At 45.7% G+C, this 16,992-nt stretch overlaps 1 long non-coding RNA gene across 2 annotated transcripts in view; it reads left to right on the top strand.

The window, feature by feature from the left end:
* LOC146395868 (uncharacterized) overlaps positions 1-16,992 on the top strand; it is a 187,514-nt gene that overhangs the window by 68,186 nt on the left and 102,336 nt on the right. For both annotated transcript variants that reach the window (XR_014830449.1, XR_014830448.1), the window contains one exon: positions 13,621-13,678. This is a non-coding gene — a long non-coding RNA (uncharacterized LOC146395868). The remainder of the gene's footprint in view (positions 1-13,620; positions 13,679-16,992) is intronic.

Below are 16,992 nucleotides of genomic sequence, written 5' to 3'. Positions count from 1 at the left end.
ACCTCCAACCCTTGTTACTGTTTATACACATGTGCATGCACACAGTGGCTTTGTCTCAAAACTATGTAACTAAGAACATCCCCCTTCTAGGGGGCCACTCATTTTTTGTAAATGCCATGCTCGTGCTCACCAGAAATGTGACTTAAAGGGATCCAGATGTAAATTCTCACTCTGCTTACAAAATGGTCTTGGGCAAGTTCCTGTGCCTCAGTTTCTGCAACTATGAAGCAGAGATGATGGTACATACCTCCTAGGCCTATTGAGATGACTCAGTGAGGGAATGTTTGTGAAGTTCCTGATATAATGTTCAGTCATAGGAGGTGCGCAGGGGCTGAGATTCTCATGCATCGATCTGGTTGAGAACCTGGTCTATTCCTGGAACAATGCTGGACCTTCATATTACAGTGGGAAACAGAATCCGGTTGCTGCCTTTCAGGAGTTTATCAAATGAGCTAACACAGAAAGGGGATTTGATAAAAGCTGACAGGAATGGGGTGATGGTAGGAGGAAATCAGGGAGGACTTCTTGGAGGAGATGATATGTGAACTGAGTCCTGAAAGGTGAGTGCATTAGTTTCCAAGGGCTGCTATAGCAAATTATCACCAACCTGGTAGCTTAAAACAATAGAAATCAGTTTCACCCCACTTTTGGAGACCAGAAGTCCAAAATCAAGAAATTAGCAGAGCCACAGTCCCTCTGAAAGCTCTAGGGAAGATTTCTGTCCTGTCCCTTCCAGCTTTTGGTGGCCTAAGCACTCCTTGGTTTGTGGCAACATGACTCCAATCTCTGCCTCTATCTTCACATGGCTGTTTATGTGTATCCTCTTCTTTTTATAAGGACATTTGTCACTGGATTTAGGGCCCACCTGAATAGTCCATGATGGTCTCATCTTGAGATCCTGAATTACATCTGCAAAGACCCTCTGCCCAAATAAGATCCCATTCACAGGTTCCACGTGGGCAGATCTTTTGGGAGGTCATCATCCAACCCACCACAGTGAGTAAGAGGTAGCCAGGTGAAGACAGCTGGGAGGGAGGCTCTCAGCAAAGGGATTGGCATGAGGAAAACCAGGAGGGCATGACATGGCTCTGGTTCTGAGGCACCACACTAGTCTTACTAGATCATAAATTGTGAGGAGGGGTGCGGTAGAGGATGAGTGGGATGGCAGTTACAGGTGGGGTGGGCAGACCTGGTACCCAGGAGTTTAAATGCTTGATATCTTTATATCACAGTGGTTCAGGTAAAGATGCTGAAGTCCTGCATAAGGATTAGAGATGAGCTTTACATGTTTGAGAGATAAACCCCACAGGGCTTGGAGAAGGACTAACATGATGGGAGAAGAATAGGGAAGAGGATTGCTGGATTTTTGGCTTGGAAATTGACTGTGTAGTGAGCCCATTAATTGAGGTTAGCATTAAGGAGGAAGATAAGTTCATTGTGTGTGTGTGTGTGTGTGTGTGCACGCGCGCATGTGTGCGTTGGTGGGGGATATGTGTCTGGGGACAGGGGATGTAGGAGAAGATGATTAATTGAATTTTGGACATACAGTTGTTTTTTTGTTTTTTTTTTTACGGCCAAATGTGCTGCATGTGCAGCACATGGAAGTTCCCTTGCTAGGGGTTGAATCAGAGCTACAGCTGCTGGCCTACACCACAGCCACAGCAACGCAGGATCCGAGCCACATCTGCAACCTATACCACAGCTCATGGCAATGCCGGATCCTTAACCCACTGAGCAAGGCCAGGAATCAAACCCGCAATCTCATGGTTCCTAGGATTCATTTCACCTGTGCCATGATGAGAATTCCAGGACATACCAATTTTAAAGTTCATATGGGCACCTCATAAGTGGATGTCTAGAGACAGCTGAGATAGGAAACTGAATGTCAGAGATCAAAAGGGTGCATCACCCGGCAGGAACTGACAGACCATGACCATGGATGAAATCACTTAAAAAGAGCATAAAGGAGAAGAACAGGGGGCCAAGACAGAATCCTGGGGAAGCTGATGGGCAAGGAGCAGGTGAAGGACATCAACCAGGAAGGGGTGATCAGAGGGAAGGAGGAGCACTCAGGGGCTCGTGGGTTCCTAGAAGCAGAGGTGCGAATGGTGAAGGAGGAGGAGTCAGCAGGATCTGACTACGAGAGATGCAGAAAATGTTTACAGGACTCAAAAGCCGCACTGGGATTGATTGAGAGTTTGGGTCATCTCAAACTCTGCAAGCGTCGGAAGAGTGGTAGAAACAGAAAGGGAGCTCAGACTCTTTCCTTGACCTGGACTGAGAGGCTGTGAGTGCTTCTTACCTGATGAATTCAGGCTGCTTGCTAGAAGAGTCCTCCCAGGAAACCAGGAGCTGGAGGTGAATGAGGCATATCTTGTAACATAGATCTGCAGATGGTGCAGGCACTGGTGCTCTGCAGGGAGCAGTGGCAGTGCTGCCCTGCTCTTCTTTCTCATAGGCTAGTGATAGTCAAGGCCAACATGTAGACAGCACCCCTCACTCCCAGGGATGGTGCTCCTCCCAGCACTGTGCTCATTTAATCCCCATAAAAATGAGATGAGCATTATATTGATTTTACAGATAGGAAAGCCAAGACTTGGGGAATTCAAGGACACTTGAGGCATATGACCATGAGGCAGTAGAGCTGGATACACATGGAGGCTGGTCCAGCTCCACTAGCTCCTTCCCCACAGGATTCCTGGCCGTGCTGTAGCCTTGATCCCCTGAGAAATCATAGGAGGAACTTCTCAGCCAAGAGACTCTACCTTCCAACGACCAAAGGCAATTGCTGCTCCACACAGCAGGGAAGCAGTTCTCAACATGCCCCATGTTCTCCCTCTCAGAGCCCCCGAAGGTGCAAGTTACCCATAAGCCATCAGATATTTGGATTCACTTCTCTCTCACTTTTGCTCTCCACATTACTGATACTTCAAATATATTGCAATGGCTTCCAGACTCTTACATGTCAGATGCTTTTGGACAACACACATTCCTGGGTCCCTTTCCAGATTGAAAAGAATCTTTGTGAGTGTGGTCCTCAAATCTGTATCCTAAAAAAGTCCAGGAGCTCCCTGGTAGCCTAGTGGGTTAAGGATCTGGTGTAGTCACTGTTGTGGCCCAGGTTAGAGCTCTGGTCCCAGGAACTTCTGCATGCCCCAGGTGAGGCAAAACGAAACAAAACAAACAAAAATCCCCAGCCCCCATAAAATGCAGGTAATTTGATGCACTGGTTCACTGGTCCACGGCCTGGCAGTTATTTGATACCATTTCTATACAATGGCTTGTCAATAATGTGAAGTTATATTGTGGTTATCTGTTGACATTAGATTTCCGCAGATGGATAGGGTAATGAGCATAGGTTTTAAAAAAAATTTTATGTCACTGGCTCTGACCTATTTATTAATGAGACAGTCTATGGTCTCTTTTCTTTGAATTAGGATGGCTTGACTCCCTCACCTTCTTATTGGCTCAAGAGTACAGTCTGTGGATTCAGTTTTAAGCTTTCCCGGTGCTCAAAGCTCATTTTGAGAAAAATGAAAGCTATTAGTATTTTAGATCTGGAAGCAGAGTGCTATCAGTACCAAGGCTCTTCAGGACCTGGGCCGATCTGGAGGGATCAAGGGTTGGCTGGTGCCCTCTAGTGGTCAGAACTTTGTAACACCTTCTAAGACAAGGACTGACCCACTTGAGCTGCTGCTCTAATAAGAAACTGGGTTTGGCCTTCCACTTGCTGTTTGAAGATCATCTGCGTCTTGCCAGAGCACCTTACCTCTCTGGCTACAGTATTTTTGTAGGCAAATTGAAAGACTGGATGAAAATATCCATGAACAGGGAGTCAGCATGTCCAGAGGGCTGGCCCGGAGACCAGTCACATGTGAAGTCTAGGCAAGGGGCAGGCGTGACAGCCCTGACATGCCATGTAAGTCTGTCTCCACTTGTGGGTGACCTCTCTGAGCCTAGGGCCTTGGCTTATTCATTTGTGTGTCCCCTAACATCTGGCACACTGCTTGGCAGGGAGAAAATGCCCAGTAAATATTTTTTGGAAGGTAGGAGGAAAAGGAAGGTGGGTAGTATAGTGGAATAGTTTATACTTTCTCAGAGATGGCAGGTCAAGGTTAAACCTTGGGAAGTGGGCCTTTGCTCTACAGCCCATCACTCAGAAACCTGACCGAGGGAACACCTGGATTCTGACACCTACAGCTCGGAACCCTCCTGAATTCTTTGACTCCCAGGGTAAGCAGGGTTTTTTTCCTGCCTGAAAGAGTGGGGCAGGCATCAATGTAACAGGATTTCTGTGAAGTGTGGATTGTAGAGGTCTGTTCTCCAGCACGGGGCCTTTTATGCCTCCCTGCCTCTTCCCACTTGATGGTTATGGCACAGTTAATGGAAATGACTCTGGTTGCCAGGAGACCTGGTCCTGGGCTGATGTTTGACCTTGACACATCTCTTTCTCCCCTTGCAGTTCCTTTTCCTGACGAGTGGGGGACTCTTCAGGCTTTCTGCTACATTGGGCCCCCTGTATATCTCGGCAGTTGATGGGACCCCCAGCATGCCTGGAAAAAACCATCACACAAAGGAGAGAAAGAAAGTGAAAAAAAAGTGTAGGGGTAGGGAAATGGCATTCAGAGAGAAGCAGACAAAGGAGAGAGAAAAAGGAAGAGAAAATAAACCTAAAAGTAGTAGATGTCATTAGTTCTTTCCGCAAACATTTACCAAACACTTGTTTTTATCTGCTGTGATGGTTAATTTTATGTGTTAACTTGGTGAGGCCATGGCACCCAGTTATTAGGCTAAATGTTGCTGTCGGAGCTACAGCTGCTATGCCACAGCCGCAGCAACATGGCATCTAGGCCTCATCTCTGACCTATATCACAGCTCACGGCAATGCCAGATCCTTAACCCACTGAGCAAAACCAAGGATCAAACCTTTCTCCTCATGGATACTAGTCAGGTTTATTACTCCTGAGCCACAATGAGAATTCTACTGTGAGATTATTTTTTATGAGATTAACATTAACTCAATAGACTTTGAGTAAAGCAGATTGCCCTCCATGGTGTGGGTGGGCCACATCCAATCAGTTGAAGGCTTTGAGAGGAAAAAAGACTGAGGTTCCCTGAAGAAGAGGAAAGTCTGCCTCCAGATTGCCTGTGGATGTGAGCTACAACATCACCTCTTCCTGGGGTCTCAAGCCTGCTGGATCACCCTGCAGATTTTGGACTTGTCAGCCTCCCAACTGCTTTAACCAATTCTTTAAGAAAATCTATCTCTGTGTTCTTGTCTCTGACTTTCTCTTTATCACACACACACACACACACACACACACACACACACACACACACACACACCCTATTGGTTCTGTCTCAGAGAACCCTGAGTAATATACCTGGTATTGTGTTAGCTGCTCCACAGAGTGGTAAATAGACCCAAGAAACTCTCCCGCCTACATCTCCTGCACTAAGAGGTTAGAGGTTCAGTGATAGATGGTGGATGTTGTCAGTAGGGACACAGAGGACAGGTGTTGGGACAGCAGGGCATGGTCAGAAAGGACCTTGAGGAAGGCCTGGGTGTGAGTTGCACCTTGGACGAGTAGTGCTGGCTGGAGGGGTGAACGCAGGGCTGGTTTAGGCTGAGGGAGTTGTGTGAGGAGGGTGTGGAAGCTGACTGGGGATCTTAACTAAACCGAGGCAAATCTCTTCCCTTTGTCTGACACCTGTGTTTAGTTGTCCCTTCTTCAGGGTGCTCTACTGGCCTTCCCTTTTGGCTGAAGCCCCCTAATATGTGGCCCCATAGGATCACGTGCTTGTGACACATATCATGTAGTTATTTAACTCTTAGTTGTGTAGATAATCTGTAATCGAAGAGTAAAATGGTTTGGAGGAACTTACTGCAGGTGACAAGTGAAAGAGCTAGGAGGCTGAAACCCATGGAAGAAATTTTGGGGTGACAGTGGTGGTGGCTCTGGGGATATTGGGGGAGATGACTAGAGATGTCAGGGAGAAGGATCTGTCCCCTTCAGGGTTATCGCCCATCTCTCTCTTGTTTATTATGATTTCCCCAGAACTTCATGTGGTATCTGGCACACAGTAGGTATTTGATCGTGTTGGTTAAAGAATGAAGGAATGTTTAATAGATAGCTTGCCTGGCACACAGTGGCTCTTCATGAATATTTGTCTACATGATTGAATGAATTTGTTGCGTCTCTAGTGTTATATCTTAACCAAGAGTCCTGGCTGCCAGAACACTGCATTGAGTGTTGAGAGGTCATGCTGCAAAATGATCTAATCTTTGATTAGAATCAAAGAATAGTCATTAGAATAAAATGGTTCAAACCAATTGGGTCACAAGCTTATTGAAAACAATATTATGTAGGGAGTTCCCCTGGTGGTGCAGAGGGTTAAGGATCTGACGTTGTCATTGCTAGAGCCTGGGTTGCTGCTATAGCGTGGCTTTGATCCCTGGCCCCAGAACTTCCACATGCTATGAGGGTGGCCAAAAAGAAAAAAAATAATACTATGTTATGCTGTCTTTTTACCCAGTAAATGTTTGCAGTGATTGAGCAGTTGAACTATAAACTTTATTATCTAAGTCTGATTCAGCGCTCATGCAGAAGGAAGGGCATTTGCAGAAGAATTTTGCAAAGATGAGATGAAGCAATTGTACCATAACTGCTTTTGATAGATATTTTTTTTTTTTTTTTTTTGCCTTTATAGGGCTGCACTTGCGGCATATGGAGGTTCCCAGGCTAGGGGTCTAATCGGAGCTGTAGCCACCGGCCTGCGCCAGAGCCACAGCAACTCAGGATCCGAGCCATGTCTACAACCTACACCACAGCTTACGGCAACGCCAGATCCTTAACCCACTGAGCAAGGTCAGGGATCGAACCTGCAGCCTCATGGTTCCTAGTCGATTCGTTAACCACTGAGCCACGACGGGAACTCCTGTAGGTAATTTCTGTTTAAAGTTGAGATGCGCTGTGGACAGATCACTTTCTTCATGATGATTATTTTGGCCTGGTGACCTTTCTTGACACTTGCTCCTGATTTTAGCCAGTACTCCCTCCAGCCAGTGGGAGGAGAGAACCAGATGCAAAGTGCGATTAGAGCCTCCCACCCAGGGCCTGCTGCAATCTCAAATTCTTTTTGAATAAAGTTCTAGTCAGAAATTGAGCCAGTTAATTTTGGCCTCTCATCCCTTTCATCTCTTACCACCTCCATCCCTTCGTTCTCTTCTTTTCAGAGGAAGTCACCTTCACCCTGTTCTTTCTCCTTAGCACCTTCCTTCTGCCCGGCCCCAAGCTAAGTCAAGTCCCGCTTGCCCAGCCCCTGTCCGAGGGACCGCTTCCTGTCAAGGTGCTCATCCTCTCATGTGCTGTGATTTGCCTTCCACACGACCATGCGTCACCTTCTCTCATCTCTGCAGTTCTGCTTCCATGTCACCATCCATTGATGTGATCATGTAAGTGTAACGTTGGAGCTTCAGCGCACCTGCTCCTTGATCTCCTCATCTCGTGCTTTTCTATCTCCACTGCCTTGGAGTAGTGGAGTCTTGGGTCTCATTATCCTTGGAAAACTCCACTCCACTGTGAGAGAGTCCAGATGCCTCTGGCCATAATCTAGTCTTCCCTAGACCTTCCAGCTCTCATTAAACCCTCCACAAAAATTTAATTAGCACCTTCTATGCTCTAGGAACTGTGCAAGGCTGTAGGGTACAGCGAAGACCCAAATAGACACAGTCTCTGCCAAGACAGAGGCTGCACCTGCTGTGGGAGAAGAACAATAAAAGAATGACTCTATTCAATCTTTTTTTTTTTTTTTTTTTGTCTTTTTGCTATTTCTTGGGCCGCTCCTGCGGCATATGGAGGTTCCCAGGCTAGAGGTCCAGTCGGAGCTGTAGCCACCGGCCTACGCCAGGGCCACAGCAACGCAGGATCCGAGCCGCGTCTGCAACCTACACCACAGCTCACGGCAACGCCGGATCGTTAACCCACTGAGCAAGGGTAGGGACCGAACCCGCAACCTCATGGTTCCTAGTCGGATTCGTTAACCACTGCGCCACGACGGGAACTCCTCTATTCAATCTTAAATAAACTGAGGTAAATGCTGTGGCGAGAAGCACAGTCACCCATCCCTTCCTGACCACCAGTTTTTATCTCCTCCACATTCTCCAGGCATAATGAGCTCCTCCTCAGCTTTGCCTCTTTTCCTGTCCAGCCTGGACTTCATGGTGCATGGTTTCAGCCAGCCGGTGCCAGCTCTCCTAACGAACATCCTTGCCCCTTTTCTTTGGCAGACCAGGAGGCACCAAGTCAATTCAGCTTTCGGTCTTCCTCCTTTAAACCAGGGACCGGAGTAGTGCTGCTAAATCCCAAATCAGCACTCCCTGTTTATGACACCCAGCCCAGCTGCACCCTTGAGACGCCTTAGCAAAGCTCATGCACAGGCTCCTCACCTGTCCTTATTCCAGACCTGGATGCTCTGCCTCCGCAGCCCCTGACACCCTTTCCTCGAGAAGTCCTGGAGTCTATCTTCACAAAGAAGATAGGTACCACTGACCGTGAACGCTCTCCCCTTCTGCTCTCCACTCCCCGCTCCCTGCCATATTCTATTCATTCTTACCTCCTTCTCTCTAACAAAGAGTCCCTCCTCTTCTCAGAGGCTAATTTCTTCTATGTCAAGCCTTCCTGCTCCATCTTCTCTCCCTGCCAGCCATCCCCCAGAAAGGGTCCAGAAAGCTCTTTCTGTCCCCCAAATCAGATGACATTGCTTTCCTCACCATAATTTGCCAGTGGCTCTGCACTGGCTCTAGGACCACGCCTGCGGGCCTTTCCATGGTGCCCAGGTTTCACAGAGGTCCCTGCTGGGCTTCTTGGTCTCACAATTTGTGCTCCAGCCATGCTTCTCTGCTTGCTACGCCCTCTGCTAAGAGCACCCCTCCTCCTCACAGCCCTCCAGCAAATGCTTTTTCTTTCAGAAGGACTCAGCTCAGATGTACCTTCTGAGATGCTCGGCATGCCTCGCTCACCCTTTGCTTGGACCTCTGGTATGGTGATTATCTTGTAGGATCACCTTTACATGCAAGTCTGCCTTGGTGGCAGATTCCACATCTGCTCCCATTCACATCCCAGGTTTCTAACACTGTGCCTGGCACTGAGCTGATGCTCAGTAGGTGTTTGTTGGGATTACCTTGACCCCATACCCCTTAGTAGCTGTTCCCTCTTCTTCTGTTGCCCATACAGCCTCCATGTGAGGATCCTAGAGTGGGCGCCCACCTCACAGCTCTGTTTCTCTCCCTTCTCCTCTTTATCACCTAGGTTTCTTCCCTCCAGTCTCTCTGTTGAGAGAAGTCTCCTCTCTCATGACGTTTCTTGAGTTTTTCTTCAATCTCCATTGACACCTTCCTTGTCTTGGGGGAATGAACTCTGAGATTCTCTGGCCAGGCCCCACTCTCATGGTGGGTCAGAAGAGGAACTTGACACTGGCACGGTGACATTTTCTGGCCTGGCTTTGCCCTCTTTGCTGGTTTCATCTCAGCTGACGGGCCTTTTGTTTTCCAGTGCCAACTCTTGTGATATTTCCTTTTCTAGTTTTGATTTAAGGTACCTTCTTCAGACATTTAACTACCAGGAAGAAAAAGGGGGGAGGACATATTTTTTGCTAAAATCTAAATTATTATTGAATCATGGTATCCTTCCCTGTCAGTGGTGTGGCACCCCCAGGAGATGGGTGGGTTATTCCTCAAGCCCATTCCTGCTTTTATTCATACTCTGGCCCTCTCTCCAGTCATCAGTTCTCTTCGACATACCTGCCTGCCCAGGTTTCCACCAGCTTCTGACTTTTTTTTTGGCCGCCCTGCGGCATATGGCCAGGGATAAGATCCAAGCCACAGTTGTAGCTGTGGCAATGTCAGGTCCTTAACCCACTGTGCTGGGTCAGGGATTAAACCTGTGTCCCAGTGCTCCTATGATGCCACCAATCCCTTGCGCCACAGCAAGAATTGCCCAGCCTCTTTCTTTTTATCTCCACTAGTTAGAGACAAATTTTCTGATCCCCAAATCGGAAAAGGAGATTTTCGTATTTGCAGATTTATTTGCTTGCTATAAGTTAAGAAATATTACAGTTACATTGCACAATTACAGTGCTGGGCTTATATCTAGACAAAACTTTCATTGAAAAAGATATATGCATCCCAATGTTCATAGAAGCACTGTTCACAATAGCCAAGACAGGGAAACAACCTAAATGTCCGTCGACAGAGGAGTGGATAAAGAAGATGTGGTACAGGGAGTTCCTGTTGTGGTGCAGTGGAAACAAATCCAACTAGTACCCATGAGGATGCAGCTTCAATCCCTGGCCTTGCTCAGTGGGTTAAAGATCTGGCATTGTCATGAGCTGTGGTTTAGGTTGCAGGTGCAGCTTGGATCCTGAGTTGCTATGGCTGTGGTATAGGCCAGCAGCTGCAGCTCCAATTTGGCCCCTAGCCTGGGAACTTCCATATGTCGTGGGTGCAGCATATGGAATATGTGGTACATATATACAATGGAATACTATTCAGCCATAAAAAAGATAAACTAATACCATTTGCAGCAACATGGGTAGATCTAGAGACTTTCATAGTAAGTGAAGTAAGCCAGAAAGAAAAAGACAAATAGATACCATTTATTTGTGGAATCTAAAATAGGGATCAGATTATCCTATCTAAAAATAAAAAACAAACATTGCATTTAAGAGATCTCTCTATCAATTTTATTGAAAATTACTAACTTGTAATTATTCTAGAAAATATGCACTGAAAGTTTGCAGAGGCAGGTGATGCTGTTGCAGAAAAATAAGAGGATTAGAAAAAGTGGGAAAATCATATAATCTATTTTAGCCATATTTTTCAGTAGGAGACTTTACAAAGCTTAATTTAACCAAAACTGCTTTTGTTTTAGTCAAGTGTGTTGGCATGAATGATTTATCACTTAAAAATATTTTCAAATAAATTATAAAAACAGAAATGACAAGGGACATGAGAGAGAACTGCCTCAAACAACTGTCTTTGACCATAAGTGCCTAGGCAGTGAGTGCAAAGATGATGCTGTGGTGAACTGTGTCCTCCAAAAAGATGTGTTGACGTCCCGACCTCCCAGTCCTAACGTTATCTGCAAGTAGGATCACTGAAGAGGTAATGAGTCAACATGGGGTCAGACTCGTGGGCCCTTAACTCAGCACAACTGTTATCTTTACAAGGAAAATGGTGTGAAGGCTGAGTGGATGATGTGTGACACAGAGGCAGAGGTCGAGTTGTGCAGCTCTAGGCCCATGATTGCCAAGGACTACAGGCAGCACAGGTATGACTGGGGGAAAGGCACAGAGCAGATCAGAGCATGGCCTTGATTTTAGACTTCTAGCCTCCAGAACCGAGGGAATTAATTTCTGCGGTCTTACCCAGTTTGTGGCAGTTTGTTTCTGCAGTCCTAGGAGGCTAATATAAGCAGGAAGTTTCTCTCTGAGGCCACATTATTCTGATGAGGGCAACACGTGGGGCTCATTTTTGGCCTTGGTCCTGGCTGTATCCTGTTAATATTTCAGTAGTTCAGCCCCTCAACCCGCCAGCCCTCCACCCCCCTGAAGGAGGCATTAGTAACTAACACTTTAGACCTCAGGACTGAAACAGGGGCACATTTATTGTTTGTAAATTCTGGTCAGCTCACACAAAAAATGATTGGTCTTTTGCCAATGATGCTACACGAATATCTCTCATTTGTGAAAGGATAGAGTAGATTTGCAATCAAAGCCTATTTGCTAAAATTTGATTTTATGGAAATAAAACTTGCCTAATGATCAATTCATTGAATGAACACATTTGCTGATGTACCAAATTTATCACTCATACTGAATAGGAATGACTTTAATAGCAAATAGAGTTTTTTGAAAAGATTCAGTTAGCTGGTTTTTAGTTTTTGTCTAGCAGTATTGAAGGTACAGTTCAATTTCTTGAAAGCTAGCAATCATAGGGTAATATAGTCCTCTTATGAATAAATATACTTAAGATCCAGTAAAACATGTTTTATCACCAAGAACCCAAATTTCAGCATTTCATATGGAAGCTTTTCTGTTAGAATGTCAACTTTTATTCTCTAACTTCCTTTGAGTAGTAGTTTTAGGATTCTTTTTCCAATTTCTTAGGATTCTTTTTCCAGTTTCTTAGTATTCTTTCAACCCTTATTGGTAATGTCTAGCCATTAATAGCTACATTTTATTGTATCATATAGTTTTTCCTGTTCCTAGTTTATTTTTTATTCTATCGGTAAATAGGTAAACATAGATAAATAGATATCTATATTTATAGATAGATAAAATTTTACCATTTTACTTTTTATTCTTCATTCACATTTTTTTGTAGTTATGGTTTAGGTGTATCAAATTCGAAGCAATAACCATGCATTCTTTTGTAGTAGTACCTTAGGTTATCACAACTTTGAAAGGTCTTCCTGTTCTCATTGTATCTTTATGTAAACCATCATCAAATCTATCTCTATTGTTTCTTGTTAGAAACCAAAATGCTAGTATCTAAAAAATTTTAAGCATTTATAAAAACACAATAAATATGGCAGTTTATAATGTCAAAACTAAATTGTGTTGCCTTTGATGATTTCCACAACTTTAGAGTCTGTTTTATAGTTATAGTCACACTTTAGTGACTGGTTGTAATTTAGAAGTAGTTGGTTCACACCAGCCACTTAGTAGCCACCTCACTGAATGCCAGTGTCTTGTGTGTTTCACAATTTTAGATTCTTAAATCGTTTTCTTTTGCATACAGTATAAGCCGACTTTTTCATTTGGTGAACTAACAAATCTGTCAGTGGGAAATATGAAAAGGCAATGGTTTAAGCTGAAAATATGTCATTGGAAGAGAAATTTATCCAGTCCTAGACCCTTGAGAAACAGTCAACATAATTGAAAAATAATTTGAAATATAAAAGGAATTCTCATTCCCCAGAGCATATCCTAAATCTACAAAACCCTAGAATAGGGTTTTGGCTAGAGAGAAACTAAACTAAACTAGAAACCAAAACTGAGTTCACATTCGGGGGTTTGTTTTGAAGGCCATGTAATCCTCTCACATGAGCCTAATGATGGAGGTTGGTAGAGAATGCTGTTAATTTCCCAGCCTCCTTTGCACTTCACTGTGGCCCCATGCTAGGTCCTGGCTAAAGGATGGCAGGTCCCTTGATGTGGCTCCCTGTGGGCCTGGCCTGTAGTACTTCCCCTGCCACTTCTTCCAGGTGCCCTTTTGACCAGGCGAATGGAGATGATCCCCAGGGCAATCTTGGAGCAGGGTGTTGACAATGTGGAGTCACAGGACGGAAGGAAGCTTGATCCCCAGAGGGATCTCTTGGAAGAGAGCTGCCTGCCAGTCATGCTTTAGATTTGACCTGAGAAGAACTAGGCTTGTATTATGTTAAATCAATAAAACTAGGGGATCATTCATTACAGCAGTTAACCTCTTCTGACCCAAACGAAAAATTATAGAAACTATCAATTTTTAAAATGGGTCCTTTGGTGAATGACCCTTTGTGATGTTACTCCTGTGTTCATCTTTGCTAGTAAAATAATGCCAACCTTTGTTTATTCCAGGAGCTATTGGAGCATTGACGCATACTAACTCATCGAATGTTCACCACAGTCCTTTGAGGTAAGTAGCATTTTTTATCCTCTTTTTACAGATGAGGGGACTGAAGCAGAGACGTTTAAGGACCTTGCCATGATCACATAGCAGAGCTGGGATTGTAGCCCAGGAGCCTGGCTCTGAAATCTCCTCTGTTAGCTGCCAGTTAGTGGTGTAAGAATTTTGTACGAGACTCCTGAAGGTCTGTGTGAGACAGGAAGAGCCTTCTAGCTTTGGAAATCAAGTCTTTGGGCTATTGAGCTAAGAGGTTTAAATTGTACAATTCAATACTCTCATTCTGAAGGTTCCCTCCCAGGGCCTGGGGAAGGTGGGGCCCTGATATACGTGCAGCCTGTAGGGCTTCGTGGCTTCATGTACCTGAAGGAGAAGCAGGAAAGAGGCTGCAGCATGGTGTCCCAAGAGCTGCCTCTGTGACATCCCTGCCCTTGGTCACATTTCATTTCTGGTGATGTGATTACATCGAGAGAGTCAGTGGGACTTTTCAGACTTGGCTTCAAGCTGACTTCAAGTAGCACTGTTGGCCTGCCCGGCCCTTGTGTAATCCAGCCTGTGCCCTGGTTCCTGTGCTTGCCGAGCAGATTGCAGAGGTCACCCCAGACCCATGGCCTCCCCTCTGGCACTGGCTTGGGGACTCACAGGAACACAGTGCAGCATGCAGCCGTGGTATCACAGAGCTGGATTTTTGCTCATTCATCCTAACTCATTGTTGCCACTAGCCTGTCTTCTACAAACAAAATAGCAGCCCTGCCAAAGACACTTTCTTTAGCTGCCTTGGCCTGTAAGAAATTCACTCTGACTCACATGTTTCAATGGTTTCAGGTGGAATAGCTTCCTGGGCCTCAGATTTGGTGGTGCAGTGTTATTATGAAACATCAGCTCAGGTTATGCAGGAGTGATAACAATGTCAAAAAGCGTTCCAGAATGCATGGAGAAAATACACCCTGGCAGTGTTGAAACATTTAATAAGTAAGTGCATCCCAAGCAGCTCTAACTGGCTTGACTCGAGGTTTACCCAATGGCCAAGTTGTGATGCTGCTAAGGAAAACCATCACTGAGGCCCACATAGGTAAGGCGTGGTGCCGCAGATCAGTCAGTGCCAACTGCTGGAAACAGGGGAAAACAGGGACAAACAGGGTGTTCTCTCTGAACAGGGAAGCCCAGCCCCTTCCCTGTGAAGCTGTGTAGAGGGCAGTGCTCGCAGGAGACCTCTGGGTGGCTACTGGCCATGTGAGATGACTGAGCCACACACCTGAGCCTGTCACATCAGTGCTGTGGCTTGTGCTCCTCTCATCTGGGTGGCACAGCCAACTCAGAGGGAGCTGGGCTGCTCTCATCAACTGGGTATATAATATGATTGTTCTATCACTACTGTAACAAATTACTACAAAAAATACAGATTCCTCCTCTTATGGTTCCGGAGGTCAGAAGTCTGCAATCATTTTCACTGGACTGATATCCAGGCCTGGTTCCTTCTGAAACCTCCAAGCCAGAATCTGTTTCCTCATCCTTGTCAACTTCTGGTGGCAACTGGTGTTCCTATTCTTGCAGCTCTTTACTCTGACCTCCTTGCTTTTGCAGTGTCTTTTCCTCCTCTGCAGTCAGCTCTCTGCCCTCCTCTCTCTCTCTCTCTTTTTTTTTTTTTTGTTTTCCCTTTTCGTTTTTTGGCCGCCCTGCGGCATATGTAGTTCCTGGGTCAGGGATCAGATCTGAGCTGCAGTTGTGACCCAAGGCTCAGCTGTGGCAGTGCCAGGTCCTTAACCCACTGTGCCGGGCCGGGGATGGAAGCTGTGCCCCATTGCTCCCAAGACACCGCCAATCCCATTGCACCACAGCTGGGAACTCTCGGCTTTCCTTTTATAAGGATACTTATAATGTAGAGTATGCCCAGATAATCCAGGATAATCTCCCCATCTCAAAAATCTTAACTTAATCACACCTGCAAAGTCCCCTTTGCTGTATGAAATGACATGCACAGGTTCTGGGAATTAAGACATGGAGGTTTCTTTTTTTTTTTTTTTTTTTAGGGCTGCACCCAAGGCATATGGAGGTTCCCAGGACAGGGGTCCAATCAGAGCTGCAGCTGCCAGCCTACACCACAACCACAGCAACAGAAGATCCGAGCCGCATCTGCAACCTACACCACAGCTCACGGCAATGCCAGATCCTGAACCCACTTAGCGAGGCCAGGAATAGAACCCAAGTCCTCATGGATACTAGTTGGATTCATTAACTGCTGAGCCATGACAGGAACTCCCAAGACGTGGAGATCTTTACTGCATCACCTCCTGCACCAGGGCACTGGGTTGGGCTGTGCTGCTCAGCACAGAAGCAGGTGCTTTTACTATTGACTGTTCCCAGGAAGGTGTGAGGGTGGGGGAGGGCTGGGAGAGGCGCTCCTTGACCTGGGGCTTTCGGGAACTAGTCAGCCACTTTGGGTGGGAATATAGCTTTCTTTCTATGTTGTTGCTGTTACTCCTACAACACACACACACACATAAATGCAGGGCACACTTTTCATTCTTTATCTCTAGAATGTCTGTGTCATTGGTTATACCCCATGACAGTATATTTCTTTGAGTGAAAATAGTAGGATCTTTCATTAGAGCTGGTCTGATTTAAAACCTTTCATCCACCTCGGTGCTGTGTAAAAGGAACAGTATGAAAAACACACCAGAATGCTGAATTCTAGCTCTGATTCTGCTACTAACTATTTGTCTGATTTTAACTGAGCCATTTTAACTGTCCAGGCTCAACTTCTTAGCATCAATATAAGGAATTTTGCCTACAGCTGAATTTCTCTCCAAATATCCCTAGAAGGCCAGTTGCAAGAACTGCTTGCTACGTGGCTGGGGGTGATGGGGGGTGTGTGGGCATGGCAGGGGGAGGAGGTTACAAGTAAATTGGGGAAAATGTTAGAGGGTATGTACACCTCCACTTCTCTTTATTGCGCTCATATGCTTGTAAGCTTCATAAAGGCACTGAAAAGTCCTGTATAAATGCAGCTGCCAGAATTCCCGTCATGACGCAGTGGTTAACGAATCCGACTAGGAACCATGAGGTTGTGGGTTCGATCCCTGGCCTCGCTCAGTGGGTTAAGTATCTGGTGTTGCCATGAGCTGTGGTGTAGGTCGCAGACATGGCTCGGATCCCGAGTTGCTGTGGCTCTGGCATAGGCTGGTGGCTACAGCTCCAATTCGACCCCTAGCCTGAGAACCTCCATATGCTGTGGGAGCGGCCCTAGGAAAAAAAAAAAAAAAAAAAAAGCCAAAAAAAAAAGCCAAAAAAAAAAAAAATGCAGTTGCGTGACTCTTAAATCCAGT

Source organism: Sus scrofa, chromosome 15, assembly GCF_054392235.1.
Source record: "Sus scrofa isolate SSC_HxYL_T2T_F1_AM1 chromosome 15, Sscrofa_HxYL_maternal_Yorkshire_Landrace_v2.0, whole genome shotgun sequence".
NCBI classification, from domain to species: domain Eukaryota; kingdom Metazoa; phylum Chordata; class Mammalia; order Artiodactyla; family Suidae; genus Sus; species Sus scrofa.
This window is presented reverse-complemented; position numbering and strand designations above follow the sequence as displayed.